Consider the following 8,330-nt stretch of genomic DNA (forward strand, 5'->3'; position numbering starts at 1 on the left):
TCATTACTAAATAAGCAAACTTACCTTTTTCAACTGAAATAAATATTGTCACACACGGGAAAGTTTATCATACATATACTGCCACGCTACGGCCACAGGTATGATCATAATTTAATTACAACGTGAAAAAGACAGAAATAAGACAGAACAGAGCCAGACACTGTTGCGCTGGTTACGTTACTTGGGTCAACATTAAAAGTAATTTCAACATTTAATTTCCTGGGACACATTACTACGGACATACTTACGGATGATTTTAATAAAGAGCAATGTCCTGGCGTGGCGGTTTGTGCACTGCTCAGACCATGAGAAAATCACTCTGTTTCGGGCATACTGTCAGGCATTCTATGAGAGTTAAAGTTGTGGTAGGTACAGTTACATCAAGAGACAGTTCAACATCTCCTCGAATATTCTCTGATGATAATCCTCACGATGTAGGCTGTCCTTAACAATTGAGGCCTTTAGAATCTATAACTCGTAACTACGTGAAAAAGTTGTCTGATAACCCGCAACTAATATATAAATTATACGCCAAATGTGGGACTTCTGGCAGAGTAGTATTTTTATATGTAAAAAGCTTTTACACATCCAAATAAAAATGTAAAAAATATTAGGAACGATATGATCATATTTATGTTAAAATGGTTTTATAATGTGCTATTTGAATTCGTTAGATGAAAAATATTGATATAGGTATATTTTTCTCGGCTAGAAAAATAGATGTACAAAGACAGTTTTCTTATATCGCTTCCGCTCATCATTCCAAGCACGTATGGTATTTAAAAATTTACCAAAAAGCCCCATAAACGGGTGCAAATTGAAACATATGGCCACAATTACTCCAGAAATTCACGTAAACACAAATAGAAGTGAATTATAAGAATAATTGAGTCCCAGTGGTCTCATGGGAATGCTGCGAGGGTGTACGCCATGCAATGTTTGTCAGTTTGATTTAATTTCCTTACATTTACGTTGTCTTTTGTTTTTAAAACAACACGGTACGACATTACGATCTACTTTCTAACGCATTCATCAACAACATGTTTATAAAACACTTCATCGACTAAATTTGAAAAGCTCGTAACTCCGTTTTACCGATCCCATTACTTAAAATATGATTTCTTAACCAAATGTAAGGTTTATGGATTAAGTCGACTTATTGCTCTTATTAATTGCTGTTTGCACTTATATGTGTAAGTAAAATTGCTATAATAATTTTATCAGGCACTACCTACAGCATGAATAATAAGTCATGCGTCATCGTTGTATTAGCCGCAAATATTGTTCTAAAGCCACTGATGACTTACTTCGTATTTTTTTAATTGTTATGAACTTCAGAAGTTTATAACCGCTCACGCGATGCGCTCATCCTACCGCAAAATGGCGGCTATTTGGTTTCGCAAATTAGAAAAGGATTCAGTTTAAGTACAAGTTTTTAAAAATAAGAATTATTTTTCTGCATTGCTAAATAAATACCCTCCGTACTACAACAAAAACATCTCAAATAAAATGCAGTAATACACCGCAAATCCTGCACTTAAAAAGCACTAATGAAATTTTTCGTGTACTTGGGTAAATATGATAATATTCCGTTTGAGTGGTTCTAATGTTTACCATGAAATTACTCCTTAAAGTATAGTTTATAAACATTTATATTCAGGGTAAACTTAAAAAACGCAACTTACGGTAAGTTTTTAATAAATAAACACCGACATCACCAGCCCAAACAATAACACACACGATTGTCGTGCCGTATTTTTGAAGTTGTTTAATTTTTTAAATGACAGATCCAGGCATTAAAAACTTTATGGTTTGCTAGAGTAGTTACCGAAATAGTAATTAGTATTAGTTCTTTTACCTGTTATAATTTCGATATCCGATAAATCGGTATAAAATCATCACCGACACCTCTAGGTGTGGTATGCTTCCAGAGACGCATGAATCGCGTGAGCGGATAAGGCATATAGTTACCCAGCTGAGATTTTATACTAGGTAGTAACAATGATTGAAAGCATAGTAATATACGGTACAAGTTCAAATTTTGTTATGTGGGGGTGGAGAGCTAGAAGGTCGGAGTGGAAAGAAACTGCGAGAGTTTGGACGTGGTAGAGTGAGAAATATAAGTGTAGTGTGAAGGTGAAAATAGGACAAGATGGAGACACGAAGTTGGAGGCCTCTGCCCTCGACTCTTGGTGACTGAAGATAGAGGTGTAGAACCGAAGAGCGTACAGTACAGCGAGGTTGTAAGCTAGATAGTAGCTGTAGAGCGGAACCAGATGGCAGCGAGGAATGAGGACGAGACGGCGGTGGTGGTGCAGCTGTGGATTATATCATTTTGTACTCTGAGGTGGAGTTCTACATCATCTTGAGCGTCGGCGTCAGTTACTCCTACTGCTTCAAACTGGCTTGGTGAGGCACGCAGTCAGTAAACGTGAAGACCAAGTTTAGCGTCAGGCAATCGAGGAACTGGTCATCAGGCAGGCGCGTAAGCGCGGTAGAATAATGCCAGGTGTTCTCCAGGTGGCTTCGAAAAGGTGAGACTTCGTATGTTTACTAGATCTAATGAAGACTAGACGCCTCCAAGGTCGTCAAGAATGACGAGCATTTAGTAGAGCGAGAGAGAGCATCGAAATTCGAATAGCCAATTTTGAATTTGAAATGAGGAACCAAAATGTGAACAGCCAGAGGCGGAAACGCTTCTACTGCTAAGATTGCATATCAAAGGAAGGAATAATTTATAGGATAATCTATGCAAGAATAGATAGTAGAGGGGTAACATATCTGTCAATCAATGTCAACATATAAAAATATTAAATACGAATTAAATATTTTCTAAAGTGAAATTGATGTAATAGTACGTAATTAGCTTTGGAAAAACGAATTGAAAATTCAGAGATACTATCAGTACGATAGAATATGCCAAGGTCGGGAGATCAGACATGAAAACTAAATAAATTGTCAAAATGGGAGAAATAGGTTACAATCTTAGAATAATAACGCATAGAATGATAGTTTCATATCAAACGAACTGTCACAAGTGAGGCAAAAATCAAATTCATGTAGGCTAGTTTTAGTAGTAGGTTAATTTTCGGTTTTAGTGAATATTTATATAAAAATACAAGTTAAAATGCGTTACTTCTTTGTGGAATGTGATATTTTATGTTTGTCTGACGTATTTTTACACTCATTTACCGCACATTTCGTCATTTTTAGCTAAAATTCTTGATCTGGTCGCGGTGCAAGTTGACCTTGAGCACTGAAGGCCCGCCCGCTCCTGTTGGCCCTTTGGGCGCGCTTCAATTTGCCTCACTTAGCGTGTGCGGACTAGGTTTCTATGCGTTATTACTCTAAGGTTACAATAGCAAATTTAAGTAATTTAGACACTAATTTTATAGTCAATATTAGTTGGAACTCTTTCAGGAATCAGGAAAAGTAAAGTTTCTTTCATGAGTTCGTATTAGTTGTATAACTTTCATATATAATAGCACTTTTGAAAGAAGATCACATGCGGCGTTATTAACCAAGGGTGCGCAATTTATGTCTATGGTTTAGATCCATAAAAATACATTAATTTTCAATGAAAACGGGCTCAAAGTTACGGTAAAATATACGAAACATACTTGGATAATATTTATTTCTCAAATATGCTCGGAAACGTTTGCATTACTTTAAAAAAACGAACACGGAAAGTTTGTCTTTTATGGACCATGAGACTTCTTCCCGGCCAAGGCCTGCAAAGTAAGTATGAAAATCAATTACTGTCCCCTTCTCTAAACTTTTAAATCTAATTCTGTAAACAGGCTAAAGAAAAACTCATACAGCCAACTGCCCAGTGTTCATAACTGCCAGAATTAAAAATACCTACATGTACCGATTACTTCAAATAGAACAGAATGACGGTAACATGTAACCTAATGTGTTTTGGTATGTTTTTGTTTTTTCATTTTTTTTGTATTTTGGTCGCGAAAATGAATGCTACTGAGCTAGAGAGAAGAGCGATAACGAAGTTACAATAATATATACACATTCAAACACGTCATCAGAAGGTCAGCAAACTACTGCTAATGTGCCTGGAAAATCATTAATTTTTTTTAGAAATTGTATTGTATAAATTTTATAATATTAAATTTTTATTATTTAAAATTAATATATTTTTAACTTTTTCTATTATACGTCTTCCTCTCTTTAGTCTTTTATATTTCCTCACATTGTTTGAGAAAAATTCTATACATGCCTCTGTGGGAACGGGGATTGCTTGACTCGTATTAAAGCCTCGCTAGCGCTCGTCCTTGCAACTCATACTCGTCCAGCAATCCCTTACTTTCCGGCCTCTGCAATAATGTACTATAAATTATTACAAGTAAGACTACTAAAATCTATTGTGCTAAAAATAAATATAGAAATGACAGGAACAGCTTGTTCCTATCCTGCTGTGGTACCATAAATATATACATAATTTGTGATGAAATAGGTAAAATCGCCAAGTTAAAACCAGTGACAAGAATTGGTGTAGGTTCTGCGTAATCTAAATTACTTACCAATGTATGTTCTTCCTCCATACAAGTTATTGTAAGTAATAAATACACAATAATAAGTAATGTAGAAGTAATTGTTAAATTATGGTAGGCGTTTTGGAGAATAAATGTTACCATTACTGCTTAATAAATTACAAAGCGACATTCTTGATAAACTTCTAGGTAAACCAGAAAACTGTAAAGAAGTCCTTAAATCACATTGCACACCAGTATTCTGTTAATATATTTTTTTCACCTCACTAGCTCGGAAAGGCTTTCTTTCTCATCAGAAATTTACGCGCAAAAGGGTTTTTGAAACTCGAACTTAACGATGGACAAAAAAGCATAATGACACATTATTTACATTTTCGCATTATTATTACATATATTATTTAATGTAATATAAATCCGTTGGTATATTTTATTCCTATTATTGCTGACATTAAATTGACAACGATAACTAATTTTGTTTATTAAATTATTATAATTTGTCGAAGAATTAAACTGATTTGTTATATTATAGTTCAACTGTTTTTCTTTCATCTACCATTTTGCTCGCCATAGTGAGGTGAAAAGTTGTGTTTCTCTTGACAGCAATGTTGTTTTGCGTCTCATGACTTGAAACCCTCGCGACGCGCAGGATTCTATTTATAAGAATCTTAGGGTCATATTCCAGAACTCTACTCAATGCTCAAGTCAGGATTTGAGCAGACTTGAGTATGATTTCAAGCACTGGGAATACGACCCTAATGGCAAGGACTTGAGTATGATTTTCAGTGTTCACTGCAATACTCACTGCAATACTCACGTCCTGACTTGAGCATTGAGTAGAGTTCTAGAATACGACCCTTAGAATCCTTTGCTTGCTCAGCTTTCAATACAAGCACTCGCCTCTAACAACAACTGCGAAGTTGTTGTTGTACGAAGACTGCGAAGTCTCGCACAACAAATAAGTATTTAGACGCCTGATAGCATGTGACGGCAGCGATACATAATCTTTTGAGGTTATAATTCGTTGTTTTAAGTGTATAATTTAAAAACTGTGTAACAATCGTGATGGTTTCACGTAGATGTTTGTAAGGTTCACTCGAGATTTTTTTATAATTTCCTAACAGAAGTAAGTTATCTAGATCGAGAACAAAACATAATTACAGTAACGTTGAATCCAGTTCGCGTGTCGAGAGCCATCTAGTGGTAACGAAGATTTACAAGACAGGGAACATTTCACCCTTCGTACTGTTGATACATTGATTTGTTGATATTGTTCTTTTATTGCAATTAAATGGTCTAATCCAGTTATCCATACATATAGAATACATATTAAAGGTACAATGTTTTATTATTACTAACTAACGGAACAAGATCCGTTAATGTATAGCTTGATGTTATATTGATGTGCTACCATCCGACTAGCTGTGCAGACGTTTTCGTGCGCGCAAACATTACTATGGAATTTACTTACTTTTTTACGTTACTTAGTTAAGTAATTATTCAAAGATCACAAAATCATAAAGATCTGAGAGCACTGCCTATAATTTCACCAGCACCTTTACCCTTCAAAACTTGAACGCAGTAATGGTCACATTACGGCTTGGCGGCAGAAATAGGTAAGGTGACAATACTTCCATGGACGAAATCTTTAACAACGAGTTCTACTGTTAAAAAATATAAATGCATAATGATGTATAGGTAGATATAATTACGGTATTCCTGTAAAATAAACCTTTAAAAGTAAATAGCAAGACGATAGCATTTGTTTTTTTGTTTTGCATAAACACTTAAATAGGTGGACTAAGTTATCAAAGCGTACTTAAAAAAATGAAACCCGAAGCCCATTAATGACGAGGCAGTACATTACGTACACTTGTTCCACTCGTTAGTCCGGACTCCATTTGTTTGCCACAACGCGACCTAATCCCTGGATTGTACAGGATAATCTGGGATCAAGAATCATGACACTATTGTTGTAAGTGTGAAACTGCCACAAATACGCCTACAGCTTACAGCCCCCAATGTATACACCCCGAGATAAGGAAAAGCATGGTAAATCCAACTCTATGTTCTTAAATTTAAGTTCGAACCGTCAAATAGACATTGGAAATTCTATTTTTAGGATTGCGTAGTCAAACTACGAACCTGCAACTCCTATTTTCAACTTTCAATTTAGTGTAAATATAAGTATTTCAAAATGCAACAATAAATGTCAGCACGAATCCATATTTGTACGTCAGACAAACAATATTGCACCCAATGCAAGAAATATCACAATCAAAAACATTTTTTACTTGGTCGACAAGCAAGCTTGACCTAATTTCTAAATTAAGCACTATTTATTCATCCATAAGGCAGATTCCCTTGATAAGAACTAGTAACAAGCTCTAGAAATTACTCTTTGTAAAAAAAAGCACCTTTGGTGCTTGGCGGTGTCTGCAAAATTATAATTTTTTAGGGGAGAGGGTCCAAAGATTCTATGAACATAAAAAACCGACCTCAAAAGTTCATGGAATTACATCTATTCGCCAAGTTTTATTGAAATCGGTCACCGGAAAGTGGGCGAAACCGGATTCATCCCCTAGTTTGCCACCTTTTATCTTCAAATTTAAATGAGACCACTACTGAGGTACCCTCTTTCCAACAAAAAAAAAGAATCATGAAAACCGGTTCGCGATTGCCGGAGTTATCGCGTAACATATACATACAAAAACAATACAATAGAATTGAGAACCTCCTCCTTTTTTAAGTCGGATTAAAATGAATAACGCACACACTCATAGGGCCGCACTAGGAAAACCCTGTATCGCGGGTGCCATGGATTAACACTTAGACAAACTCTCGAGAGAAGTAAACGTGGGCCATACAAATATTTCTCCCGGTCCGGGAATCGAACCCAGGGTGCCGAGTATCCACTCGGCATGGCAGACCAGCATGGTAACCATTTGGCTACGGAGGCAGTTATAATTAGACAATAACTTTTTATGCTTATATAGGAGAGTCATAAAATTTCACATAATGCTTATTTCATGTTTGACTGCCTCCTTGGCCGAAGTGTTTATATATCAAGATCAAGATATCCTCTATCTCTCAAAGTAATTAAAACTATCTCTAAAAGTTCAAATTACTTAGTGAACATTTTTAATAGCATTTTTATTGATCTCAATAAATTTTAATTTATTATAGTCATTACTAAAAATTGGAATAGGCAGTATACATAACCTTACCTGAACGCATTGACTTACAAATAAATGGACGACGGGTCTAATACAAAAACCACGATAAAAATGTCCCAAGTCAACCTATTTAAACGTAGTGAATATGAAAAAGCTAAAACGTTGAATTTAAATTGTAATATCATCGCAGTACTGTCTAATGTTGCTTGTTTCGCTGTCAGTCGAACAAACGAAGACTAAAGCGTGAATGACGCTCTGTATACGATTTTAACGCCCTATAAGTTCGGACACTTTTTAGCGCGGACCCGACGTCCATATAATTGTAAGTCAATGCCTGAACGTCAAAAAAGTTTATTACATGATTATTACACTCCCGGACACATAATTCGAGCCACCTCGCATTTTCGGCACTAAATGCCCTACACTTAAACAATGTTTGATTGAAACTAGTATACTAAAAGTCTTTTCCATAAATCCTTGGATTCACGAAACCGGGGTGAAAACTTTTTCTTCGACGATAACACTACTCTTGTAAAGTGGATAATATCTCAAAAGACCTTATGATTTACTCCATGTGCGTGCTGCTGATCTTTTATTTTTGGGTTTTGTTAAATATATCATTAATTAAAATTTAAAATTACTTTATTTC

This window comes from Hyposmocoma kahamanoa, unplaced genomic scaffold (genome assembly GCF_003589595.1).
Source record: "Hyposmocoma kahamanoa isolate Upper Pololo Valley unplaced genomic scaffold, ASM358959v1 102, whole genome shotgun sequence".
In the NCBI taxonomy this organism is placed as follows: domain Eukaryota; kingdom Metazoa; phylum Arthropoda; class Insecta; order Lepidoptera; family Cosmopterigidae; genus Hyposmocoma; species Hyposmocoma kahamanoa.